General features: G+C 56.3%; 1 protein-coding gene across 1 annotated transcript in view; it reads right to left on the minus strand.

The window, feature by feature from the left end:
* Positions 1–12446, minus strand: part of DLGAP4 (DLG associated protein 4) — a 181638-nt gene that overhangs the window by 124405 nt on the left and 44787 nt on the right. The gene's annotated exons all lie outside the window — the stretch shown is intronic.

Here is a 12446-nt window from a genome sequence, read left to right on the forward strand (position 1 = left end):
TATACGTGTGTATGTGCATGTGTGTATGTGTGTACATGGTTGTGTATATATGTATGTGTGTATATGTGTGTATGTGCATGTGTGTATGGGTGTGTATGTGTGCATGTATGTGTGTATGTGTATGTGTGGGTGGGTGTGCATGTGTATGTGTATATGTGTATGTGCATGTGTGTATGTGCGTGTGTGTATGTATGTGTGGGTATGTGTGTGCATGTGTATGTGTGTGTTTGTGTGTAATGTATGTGTGTATACGTGTGCATGTGCTTGTTTGTATGTGTATGTATTTGTGTATATGTGTGTATGTGCATGTGTGTATGGGTGTGTATGTGTGTATGTGTGTATGTGTATGTGTGTATATATGTGTATGTGCATGTGTGTATGTGTGTATGTATGTGTGTATGTGTAGGTATGTGTGTGCATGTGTATGAATGTATGTGTATGTATGTGTGTGTGTTTATGTATGTATGCATGTGTGTTTGTGTATGTGTGTATGTGTGGGTATGTGTGTGTATGTGTGTATGTGTATGTGTGTGCAGAGATCTATGTGTGTGTATGTGTGTGTGTGTGTGTTTCAGGGCCCCCACCAGTGTTGAGGGGATGCTTCCAGCTCTGTGCCTAGGGGACTCCTGCCTCTGCTGGGGAGTTATCTGGTACCGGGGGACCATGTGGAACCCAGGTGGAACCCAGGTCTCCTGCATGTGAAGCACTCACTCAGGCCCTGGGGCTATTGCTTCTGCACCACAATCTCATGCTAAAAGGGAAGAAGAAACTGAAGAAAGGAGGAGGAAACCCAGCTGGAAAGGGGCTTAGCTGGGGTTTGTTCCGGGTCCCCTTCCGCCATTTTTATTGTGGTACCATGGTACCATGGGCTACACCCTTGGCAATGTTCAGGGCTTAGCCCAGCTCTGCACTCAGCAATTACTCCTGGCAGTGCTCAGGGACCATGTGGGATGCCAGGGATTGAACCTTGGTGGGAGCACGCAAGGCAAACGCCCTACCTGCTGAATGATCTTTCCAGCCCTCACGGTACCGAGTGTTTCATGCATACATCATCTGAGGGTCCGCTAGCCGCCACCAGTGTCCCAAAGGCCTTGCCCATCTACCCCCACCAAGGCTGGGATTTGAATTCAGCCTTCACCCCATCCCCCCTTAAACTATTGTGGGAACAGGAGGGAGGGACACTCTGGTGGGGAAGGGTCTTCTTTCTGACCCTGCCCGGCCCTTCTGAACTCTCCTTGTCTCCCAGATTAGCCTCCACTCTGTGCCAGGCCTCTAACTAGCGTTTACCTCTCTCTCCTGTCCTCCCCAGCACCATCCTCCAAGTCTTCAAAGAGCGAAACTCTGGTAATTCTCCAGAGGGACACACCTCCAGGGGCACATGGAGAAAGAGCAAACTGCAGTTTCCCACCTCCCCGTGCAGAAATCGCTGAGAAAAGGAGGCATGCGGGGCTGGAAAGTGTTACAGCAGCAGCAGGAGCAGAAAATACTGTCCCCCAAAGAAGGTTCAAAGAGTGCAGACAAATTCCTAAAGACGTGTCAAAGATTCCCAACTGCACCACGGGCGGTGAAGACTGCCAGGCATGAAAATGCGACGCTTGGGAACCTCATCCCGCTCACGTTATCCTGATCAGGCTGATGGTGCCAGAACCCAGAAGCCAGAGAAACGAGGCAGGAGAAGGGCCGGTGGCTGACAGAGGGGCCGAGGGGTGGGCATCTGGAGACCCAGCCTGCTGCCCTGCCGCTTCCTGGCAGAGGAACCACACTATTCTGACTCTTCCCAACAGACAGAGGAAGCGCCTGGTCCCGGTGCCCCGTCCCTGCAGGCTGGGAGGGAGTTTCAGGATAGAAACCAGATACAATGTCTGATTCCACTTCCATGAACACGAAACCAGATACAGTGTCTAATTCCGCTTCCATGAACATGTCCAGAGCCTGCCTCTCCCGAGGGACAGAATGTAGATGAGTGTTGCCGGAGGGGAGAGTGGGAGGCTGCAGAGTTTCTTTGGGGGTGCTGGAAAATGTCTAAGATGGATGGCAGCAGACAGGGAACAGCGCAGGGGCTTGGAGCACCTACCTTTCTAACACCTGGTCCTAAGTTCAAATCCTGGTATTCTGCATGTGGCAAATGTGATTCTACGGCTCTGCCGGGATCCTCAGTGCCCCGGGGGGCACCACCACCCACCACACAGGTACGTCAACCGAGTGCCAGCCCTGGCAAGTGCAGGCTCTGCAGCCTGGTGTACAAACCCCAGCAAGCACCACACCGCGTGTGTGCGTGTGTATGTGTGTGACTCCCGGTCACCACCACCACCACAAAAGGAAGGGGCTGGGGCCGGGGCTAAGCGAATGGAGTGGGAGGTGGTGATGGCTGCATGGATGTGCGGATGCTCCGAGGCCGCTAAATTGTACATTTAAAATTCTGGTTTTTGGGGGCTGGAGCAATAGCACAACAGGTAGGGCATTTGCCTTGCACGCAGCTGACCTAGGTTCGATTCCCAGCATCCCATATGGTCCCCTGAGCACCACCAGGGGTAATTCCTGAGTGCATGAACCAGGAGTAACTCCTGAGCATCGCTGGGTGTGACCCATAAAGCAAAAATAAATAAATAAATAAATAAATAAATAAAATTCTGGTTTTGGGGACATACCTGGTGATGCTCGGGGGACTATTCCTGCCTTGTTGCTGGATGGGGGGTGCTCCTGGAAGTGCGGTGGGGGAGAGGGTAACATCGATGCTGGGGGGTCAGGCTCCAGACTGCCCACCTCTCTCTCCATGCACTGTAAGTGGGTGGATTGTGCACGAAATGCTGATTTTGTGTCAACCATGTAAATGGAACAATCTAACAATCAAATCCAAAGATTTGGCAACTCCCAACAGGCTTTGTTCTATGGGGGTCTCTGGTCTCCAGGTTCTACTGTGGCCTGGAAAATGGGGGAAAGTTTGCCCAAGAAGCCCCCTGCTACCCCTCAGGCCCTGTACCCAGAGGCATTTGCACTCACATTCATCTCCAGGAAGCCTCTCACTCCTAGCTATCAGGTCCCCTCTAACATCTCTACCCTGCCACCTACAATGATCAAAGCGAGTCATCTACACGCCCATTGGGCAAACTACCTCCTCCATCAGACTGGAAGATGCATGATGGCTGGGACCACCTGGTGGGGGGGTCACCGTTGTTCATATGTTCACAGCAGTGCCTGGCACACAGCGGGTGCCCTGGAAAGGTCTGCTGATGGAATGGATGAATAGAAATTCCCGGCCCAATGAGCCCTGCCCCACTCCCAACTCCCAAACTCCACCCGACCAGGACAAACAATCCTGAGCAAATCCCCTGACTGCAACCCTTAGCACAGCCTGAGAGTCAGGGCAGAAGGGTGAAAGGGAGCACTGGACAAGACTCCTCTTATAGCTGCCCTCACCCAGGTTACTGGCACCCCAGTCTCTGGCCGCCTGGAGTCAGCCCATCCCTTCGGTGCTCTCCCAAGCATCCCCATATCCCAGCCATCAGCCTCTCCTACTGAACCTTCACAAGGAATCAAGCAGCTGATTCACATCCAGGGAGGGAGCCACTGCCACTGGCCCTCACCTGGAACATTCTGCACTCTCGGGCCCTGCTTCCAGCGGAACCATGAAGGGGCACCAGCCAGAACCCCAACACACACACACACAGACACACAGGCACAGACACAGACACACACAGACACACACACAGACACAGACAGACAGACAGACAGACAGACACACACACACACACACACACACCCCTCCATGACCTCACCGCACTTTGAATCAAAGCTTCTGGCCCTAAGATGCTAGAGTTGGGGGGTGGGGTGCCTGTCTATCCTTCCCAAGCCTCCCCTTTCTTCTCTGCTCCCCTCCTTGGCCCCAGCTGGTCCCCAAACATAGGCAAGCCCTATCCCCAGGCTTCGCACTTGCTCGGCCATGCTCAGGACCTGTCCGTCCTCCCTCACTTCCTTCACGACTGTTTTGAGACCTGGCCTTGCCCACGAGAGGCAGTGCAGCCTACCAGCTGTGCTATCACTCCAGCCCCCAGACTCTTAACTGAGGAGCACAGACCGGTGGTCAAAACCAGGCTCTGTCCTTGGAGTGGGCCTAAGCACATCGCTGAGAGGCTGACAGGAGAGAGGAGAGAGAGAGAGAGAGAGAGAGAGAGAGAGAGAGAGAGAGAGAGAGAGAGAGAGAAGAGTGACAGAGAGAGCAAGCGAGCAGGAGGGAAGGCGTGGGCTGTTAAACATAAGACTGTTTCGGCCAAGGCTGGTTAGAATCCCTGGCACTGCAGATGGTCTCCTGAGCACAGAGCCAGGAATAGCCCCTGGGCACCGCTGCTGTGCCCCACTCCTCCGAAATAACACAATGGGAACAACCGCAGTCCGTTCCCTGGATGGCAGCTGGGGCTTACGTGAATCGAGCGTGGGAAATATCTGTGCAGACACCTCGCTCCCAGTCATGCCCCCTCAGCTCCCAGGCCCCGCTGCCAAGCTCTCCTAGCACTGTGCCCCTGGACCGCCACCCCCGCACCCCAAGCTGAAGGCTTGCATTTGGCTCACCTGGGTTTGATCCCAGGCATCCCATACGGTCCCCTGAGCACTGCCAGGAGTGATGCCTGAACCCAGAGCCAGGAATAAGCCCTAAGCATCATGGGTGTGATCCCCAAGCCAAAAATAAATAAAATATCTGCGTCTCTCCCAACCCCCACCTGGGGACCATGAAGTGCTGGGGATGGACGCCGAGACTTCTGCATACCAAGCACATGCTCTACCCACTGAGCTGTTTCTCTAGCCTGGAGACCCCTGACCGCTGCTCCAGCCCCTTCTCCGATGCCAAGCTCCTTGTTGGGCCCAGTGTCTGCACAGCTGCAGCCTGGACCGGTGGCACCGGGCAAGTCTTGCTCTGTAACTCACCGAGTCCAAACCCTCCCTGACCCACAAGCCCAAAGAACCAGAGCTTTTCAGCGGGGTTCAGCTCGGGGCTCACCAAACAATGAACACCTTCCCCATTCCTGCCTTCCCAGCACAGACTAAGGCGAAATGGCATTTGTGGTTCAAAAACCTCATCTACAAATTGGATTTACGTGAGCCCTTTTGCTCAGTCTGTACTTGGGGGACTATGATGGAAAGAGCTGTGAATACAGGCCTGGTGGGGCTCCCTCGTGGGGGGCTCTCCTCCCGAGGGGACTCTGCTCTCTCCAGCCCCTTCTGGCCATGCTGCTCTGCCGGAAGACCCGAGGAGGTGACCCAGGCTCTGAGGGGACCTGTCCAAGCAGCCCAGCTCCCTGATGTCTCCAGGCTGGGGACTGGGACGGTCAATAGCCGGGTTGAGACATTGGGTGCCGGGGCGGGCCCCTGGTTTTGCTGACCAGCCCAGAGGCAGACTCTCTGGCCATAGGAACAGAACTCGATCTCTTCCTGGTCCTGTGTGTGTGTGTGGGGGGGGAATTCTCCCCCATCTAGTTGAGTCCCAGTGACCCCTCCTTCTTCTCCCTCTGGCTCTCCTGCTGCACCCAATACACGAAAGGGTATGTGGAGGCACCTGGCATGACCTTCCGGGTGCCCCACTTCTGCCTAACGATACCGTGTCCTGGGGGACTCTGTACCCAGAACCATGGGAGCCCCTCAGGCAGCCTCGCTGTGCCCCCAATCAGACAGAGACATGCCCCTCCACGCACCCCTCATCCCTTCCCTTCCCTTCACTCATCAACCTTTCTGCCAAACCTGCTCCCTCAGGGCCTCTCAGCACCCCACCCCCACCACCTGCCATCCCTGGAGTCACCCCCATCAACTCTGCCCACTTCTCCCTTCACTCACTCACCCGCCCGCCAAGGCCTTCGAGGCTGGTGCTAGGCACCAAGACATGCCATGGCCACCTCCTTGCTCTCAAGAAACTTACCAGGGAGCTGGGTGTTGGGGGGGGGGGAACCAGGAATCGTGGCAGGTGAGGGTGTGGGGGTCCCTGAGGCCAGGGATCACTGAGGACACAGACCGAGAGAGTACACAAGGTGTGTAGGGAGCTGACCAGGGGGGTCCACAGAAGTGAAGGTGGGAGGGCCAGCCCAAGCTGACTACGGGGGGAAAGTAGCACCCAACAGCTGGAATTTCATCCACAGTATGGACTCCGGGGCCTAAGAATCACACACCAAACGCCACCAGCTCACTGCTGTGTGATCTGGAACAAACGCCCTCCATGTCCCCCATCTGTAAAATGAGATTGGGGACCAGAGTCCCCACACAGCACAGCAGGTAAGGCGTTTGCCTTGCATGTATCTGATCTGGGTTTGATCCCTGTCACCCCATATAACACCTCCCACCCCACCCCCCCGCCAGCCCTGCCAGGTGTGATCCCCAAAGGCAGAACGAGAAGGAAACACTGAATGTGCTGTGAAGAACCAAAAAAATAAAAAAACAAACCAAAAAAAAAAAGGGACTGATAACACAGCTGTGACCCGGGACTGCTGTGTGGGCCAGCGAGCAAACGCCGGCACACACTGCACCCCTCGGCACTGCCAGCCACAGAGGAACTGCTCGATACAGAGTCCCCTTATGTTCCTGCGGCTAACCGGGAGGGTTTTCCGTTCAGCTGGCCGGCACAGAGGACATGCTCATCCAGGCTGCAGAGACTCCTCTTCAGCAGCTGGGGGCGCTCCAGGAAGCTTCGCGGACCTCCAGCCTGGGTCTCCAGCTGTCCCCAACCAGGCCTGCCCACAGCCCGATGAGCTTCCACTGCCCTTGCCCCATCTCTGAGGGGCCCTGTCCTGATCTGGGAGCCCTGGGTGGCCCAAGCACCGACCACGAAGGGGATTCTGAGCCTCACCATTCTGCGGAGGCAGAAGGCCCCTTGTTTCAGGCTGCAGAAAAAGGATGAGACCCTCCAAATCCAAAGCAGTGTTTCAACCCTCCTCTGGCCCTGGGGGTCCTTCTGACTTTCTTTCCTGTGGCCAGGTCAGCCCCTTACTCTCTTCTGTGCTACCCCTATTTACACTATTTTCATCTGGACCCCCTTGGAATATCCTGGGGGGCGGGGGCTGTAGGGGTCCCTATGGCCTCTGGCTGAGAAACACTGAGCTCAATTCTGGTGCATCAGATTCCAGAGGCCCAACTCTTGGCCGCTCAGGTCCCAGAAGCCCCCACAAATGATCTGGGCCTAAAGTCACACACAGACACAAACTTCCAAGGTACTGAGTCTGGGACGCAGCTGCATTGACCGGGGAACTGCGGTCGGACGCAGCCATGGGGCCGTGAGTGGCTTCTGGTCACTCACATGTTTCTTTTTCCATTGGGAGGCAGATGTGACGGTACTTAGGGTCACAGCAGCATGTCTGGGAGTCGATGGCACAGCCTGGCCTCCTGCACACAGAGCACCGACCCCAGGGCCACCTCCTGGCTGCACCCACACTTCCTGAAACACAGCTCCCCAAACCCTTGGCCAGGGAGCCCTGACACCTCCGTTTTAAAGGGTGGGTTCCCAGTAGCCTCATGGGAACTGCTTCTTGGCTGCTCTGGGCCCCTCTGGAACCAACGACCAGCTCCTGCTCTGGGCCAGGCACAGAGCTGGATGGAGACACATACGATTGTCCCTGTCCCCATGCAGAAGACGCCGGTGGGGGTACAGGCCCAACAGGAGTGTCTGTGACAGGGCTGAGGGCGCAAGGAAGATTCACAGCCAGGCTGGAGGTGTCCCCAGAGACTAGCTTAGGGTCAGTGGGGCAGCCCCAAGGCCGCAGAGATGGATGAAAATGACGGGTCACAGCCCTTTACTTTTTTTGGGGGGGGGGGTCACACCTAGTGATGCTCAGAGGTTATTCCTGGTTCATGCACTCAGGAATTACTCCTGGCAGTGCTCGGGAGACCATATGGGATGCTGAGAATCGAACCTGGGTTGGCCACGTACAAGGCAAATGCCCTACCCGCTGTGCTATTGCTCCAGTCCCCCCTTCACGGTTTACCCGGCACTCACACACCCACAGCTACATCAACCACTTACTCTCCCCATGGCTGCACCCATGGGGACTTCAAAGAAGCATGTGCACGCCACAGCCTCAGAGCCTGGCATGGAGCCGTGGGGAAGGGTGGTCCCAGCTGCCCACCAGGGCCTGCCTGCACACTTCCCAGACGCTCTCAAGACCCCCAACAGTTGGTGCCCACGCTCGCATCCACGGGACCTGGGAATCAGCTCGTGAGCCTCCCAGAGTTGTTCCCGAAACTGCCCCCCAGCTCCGCTGAGACCCAGCGGCCACCCGCTCACGGCCCCAGCAGCGTTGTGCAGAGCGTCATTTTAATGACATTTCCCGTAATCCCTTGGTTTCTATTCTGCGCTCGCTAGAGGAGCCGCTCGCGCCTGCCCTACTTTCCCGCCTCCCAGCCCTCCCCTGAGCACATGGTTCCTTCTGTCCTCCAGGGGGTTCGTGTTCCTCTGCGTTTCCCGTGGGCATGCCTGGCGGGGGGCAGGGCCCCGGGCTGCTCCAGTCGCTCCTGTGAACGCCGAGCCTGGGGGGTGTCCCTGATTCAACAGCCTTCTCAGGCACGGACCCCCAATTCGACACAAGGCTATGGCGAGGGGGCTGGGCCCCCCACACAGATATTTCTTCTATGAGAGGGAGGCACCCCCAGTGGTGCCTGAGGGACCATATGGTGCTGGGGGTCCACGCAGAGCGTGTGCTCTGGCGTGTTGATGTGTCTCCCAAGCGGTGACTGGGGGACCCGGAGCTCACTCTCAGGCAGCCGGCCGAGGGCGCCGGAAGGCTTAGTGCTCAGGTCCGAGGATGCAGTCCTGTGGAGTTGGGGACCTCCAGGGCCACACAGGGCTGCTCGGGGGTCATGTGGCTCCAGGGCCCCAACTTGCTTCCAGGCACGCAAATCACTGGGCCCTAACCACTGAGATACCTCCCTGGCCCCTAAAAATTTTTTTTTTCATTTGGTTTTTGGCCATACCAGGTTATTATCAGGGCCGACTTCTGTCTCTCTGCACTCAGGGGGATCACTCCAGGTGGGCTTGGGGGACCTAGTGGGGTTCTGAGGATCAAACCTGAGTTGGCCACAGTGCCTTGCCCACTGTACTATCTCTCTGGCATGAAGCATTTCAAGTCTTTTCTCTGAGGAGGGGTCAGGACCAGCCAGTGTCCCTGCAGCAGCCAATCTGACGGGGTGGCGAGGGGCCAACAGGATCAGCAGGGGGTGGGTCGGGGGGAGTCAGGGTGCAGAGGAGGCTTCCAGGCTGGGGATGGGGTCGCTGGTGCATACAGGGCTGTCTGTGAAGGAGGAGGGGGAGGAGAACAGTTTTGGAGGTTCTCTTGCGCCGACAAGGAGCTAATCGATCAGTGGGCTGGAGGAGAGGCCTGTATGCAGGGAGGGGGGTCTTTCCTTTGGGAGCAGTGGGGAGCCCATGGGCTGGGTCAGGTGTGGGTGGGAGAAAGGTTCCCACCCCCAGCAGTTCGGTGGGGCAGCCTGCAGGGAAGGCGTGGTCCAGGAATGGCCAGCAGTGACCTACCTGGGCACTGGGGCAGAGCAATGGGAGATACGTACACCCCACAAATCCTTCAGACTTGTTGCTGGTGGTATGGAGGATGAGGGATGGAGAGGACAGGTCAGGAGTGAATGATGGACGGGCATACAGCGACCTTAAGGAGGTTGGCGATCTGCTGCCTAAAAGGGCCAATGGCAAACTTAGGCTGGAGGGACTCTGACCGCTCCAAAGCAGCCACAGATAAAATATACGTAAATGGGTGCGGTTGGGCTTCATATAAATATTCTTCACAAGCACAGACCGGTCCTGGCCATTGGTTCGCTTACTTTTGAGTAAGAAATCTTAACAACAAATGCTGACAACAACAAAAGGCATCTCAAGCTGTCTTTCATTTCACGGTCCTCACGGTCACGATCCTCCCGTTGTTCATCGATTTGCTCGAGCGGGCCCAGTAACGTCTCCATCATGAGACTTGTTGTTACTGTGTTTGGCATATCGAGTACATCACGGGGAGCTTGCCAGGCTCTGCCGAGTGGGCGAGATACTCTCGGTAGCTTGCCGGGCTCTCCGAGAGGGGCGGAGGAATCGAACTCGGGTCGGCCATGTTGGCCACTTGTAAGGCAAACGCCCTACCGCTGTGCTATCGCTCATTTAAAAAAAAAAAAAGTGAATAGTTTTGAGGCTAAAGAGATAGTACAGGGGCTAGGGCACCTTCGTTGCACACAGCTGACCCAGGTTCGATCCCCGGCATCCCAAATGGTTCTCCAAACACAGCAGGAGTGACTCCTAGTACAGAGCTAGGAGTCTGTACTAGGCAGTTGCCAGTTGTGAGCATTGCCAGTTGTGGTCCCAAAACAACAGCAACAATAACAACATAGTGAAAGGATTAATCTATATCACTTGAAAAAGCCCAGCATTCCTGTGAACTTCAGGCATGGTTCAATCAGGGTGTTTTTTCTCAACTCAGTCCTTTTCTACGTGCTAGCTCCATCCCAAGACCCCCTTCCCCTTTCCTCACAGAACGTAAGCAGCTGTTGCAGAGAAAAGACTTATGGGGTCACGAGGGACTCTTCCTCCAGCTTGAGACTCAAGTCCTTTACGCCATGTACCCATTTGGGACCCTGTCGCTGTGTCTGAGACATGGAACATCTGATGAGTTTAGCCTGTGCCTCCTGTCCTATTCCTGAGAGAGGGAGGGAGGGAGGGAGGAAGGAAGGGAGGGAGGAAGGAAGGGAGGGAGGAAGGAAGGGAGGGAGGAAGGAAGGGAGGGAGGAAGGAAGGGAGGGAGGAAGAGTGATTTTCTCTGGAACCCTAGAAATCTCAACAAAAACTAGGGCCTGGTGAGGTGGTAAGGAAAAGGGAGAAATGCAAGAAAAAGAAAAACAAAAACAAAAAAAAAATGAGAACATATGCCCTCTGAAGGCTTGCCTGTGGATGCCCATGGCAGTGTTGTTCTTAGTTGCCCCAAATCCAAAGCCCAGCAGCTGGGGTGCAAATAAACCAAGTGCCACAGAGTCCGAAGATGGTAGATCACTTAGTGTCATGAAAGGAACAGGGCAAAGAGCACACGCATTACAGTGAGAGGCAGAAGCTACACAGAGACGCCCTGAATGTTTCCACTTCCAGAACCTTCTAGAAAGGACAAAACTACAGACAGCGAACAAGTCAGTATGTCATGGGGGCTGGGGTGGGGGTGAGGACTGGGTGCATGAGGAAGCTTGGTATTGGTATATCGGCATGCTGGCCACGTCCATCAAAAAGGGTGTTAAAAGGGTAGTGTCTAGCCCCCCCCCCCCCCCGCCCCAGGCATTGCTCTGGGCTTTTCTTCAGATCCCTCCAGAGAGTTCTGGCTGTCGGAGCAAAACAAAAAATCCAAACAAGCAGACGCTCCAAGATGAGAACTCTGTGGCCTGTGGGGCTGCTTTGTTTAAAAAGGCTGATGAGGGGGTCGACAAGATAGTAGTGCTCTTGCCTCGCATGTGGCTGACCCGGGTTCGATCCTAGGAACCTCACGGGAGTGATTCCTGAGCACAGAGCCAGGAGTAAGCCCTGAGCACCACCAGGTGTGACCCCCAAAAACTGAAGGAGAAAAAAAGGCTGATGAAGTACAAGGAGGGTGCAGCGGGACCCCCAGAAGATGATGGCATCGCTGGTGGCAGGGGGAAGTGCCAAGGTCACTGGGGACACAGGGAATGGTGGGGAGGGATTTCTGCAAATCGGGAATGGCAACTAGGAGAGCTGTGGGGAGGTTGGAATCCGGGGTTCTGGTTCAGAGGTACCAGGTGAGGTGTCCCCAGAGAGGGTAGGGTTTGAGGAGAGACCCAGGCAGGAGGCAGAGAAGCCAGCTGGGGAGCTGTGCAGGTGCCCGCTGGGGCGAGAGGGACTGGAGGTGGGCACCAGGGGAACCATGGGTCCCCAGACCCCGAGAGTGACCCGGGCCCCATAGGGAAGGAGGGAGCTCAGAGCCACGGCCGCCGGGAAGAGGAGAGAGCAGCGTGGCCGGGGAAAGGAGCATGGGAAAGAGCAGACCAAGACTGTAGCCAGGGAGGAGGAGGCTGGGAGTCACCCCCACTCCTCTCGCTCCTGGCGGGCAGCTGCCCCCTGTGCCCGAGCTGCGCTGCTGGAGTCATAGTCCCTGCACGGGCTGGGGCTGCCCACCCACCAGGGCCAGGGTCAGGCTGGGCATGGAGATGGCGGCACCGGGCAGAGCAGAGGGAGGAGCCCAGCCGCCCGGGCACTGCACGCTCTGGGCTTTCCTTCAGACCCCTCCAGAGAATCCTGGCCATGAGAGCAAATCAAAGGAAAAGTCTAGGGCCGGGGAGTGCCTGCATGCAGGACGCTCCCTGTTCGATCCTGGCACAGCACGGACCCCTGAGAACCGCCAGGAATGACCCCCCAGCACAGAGCCAGGAGCAGCCCCCGAGCATGCCCAGGTGCGAACCCCAAACAGCAAAGCAACCACATGAGCGTC

This window comes from Sorex fumeus, unplaced genomic scaffold, assembly GCF_029834395.1.
Source record: "Sorex fumeus unplaced genomic scaffold, SorFum_2.1 ptg000044l, whole genome shotgun sequence".
NCBI lineage: Eukaryota > Metazoa > Chordata > Mammalia > Eulipotyphla > Soricidae > Sorex > Sorex fumeus.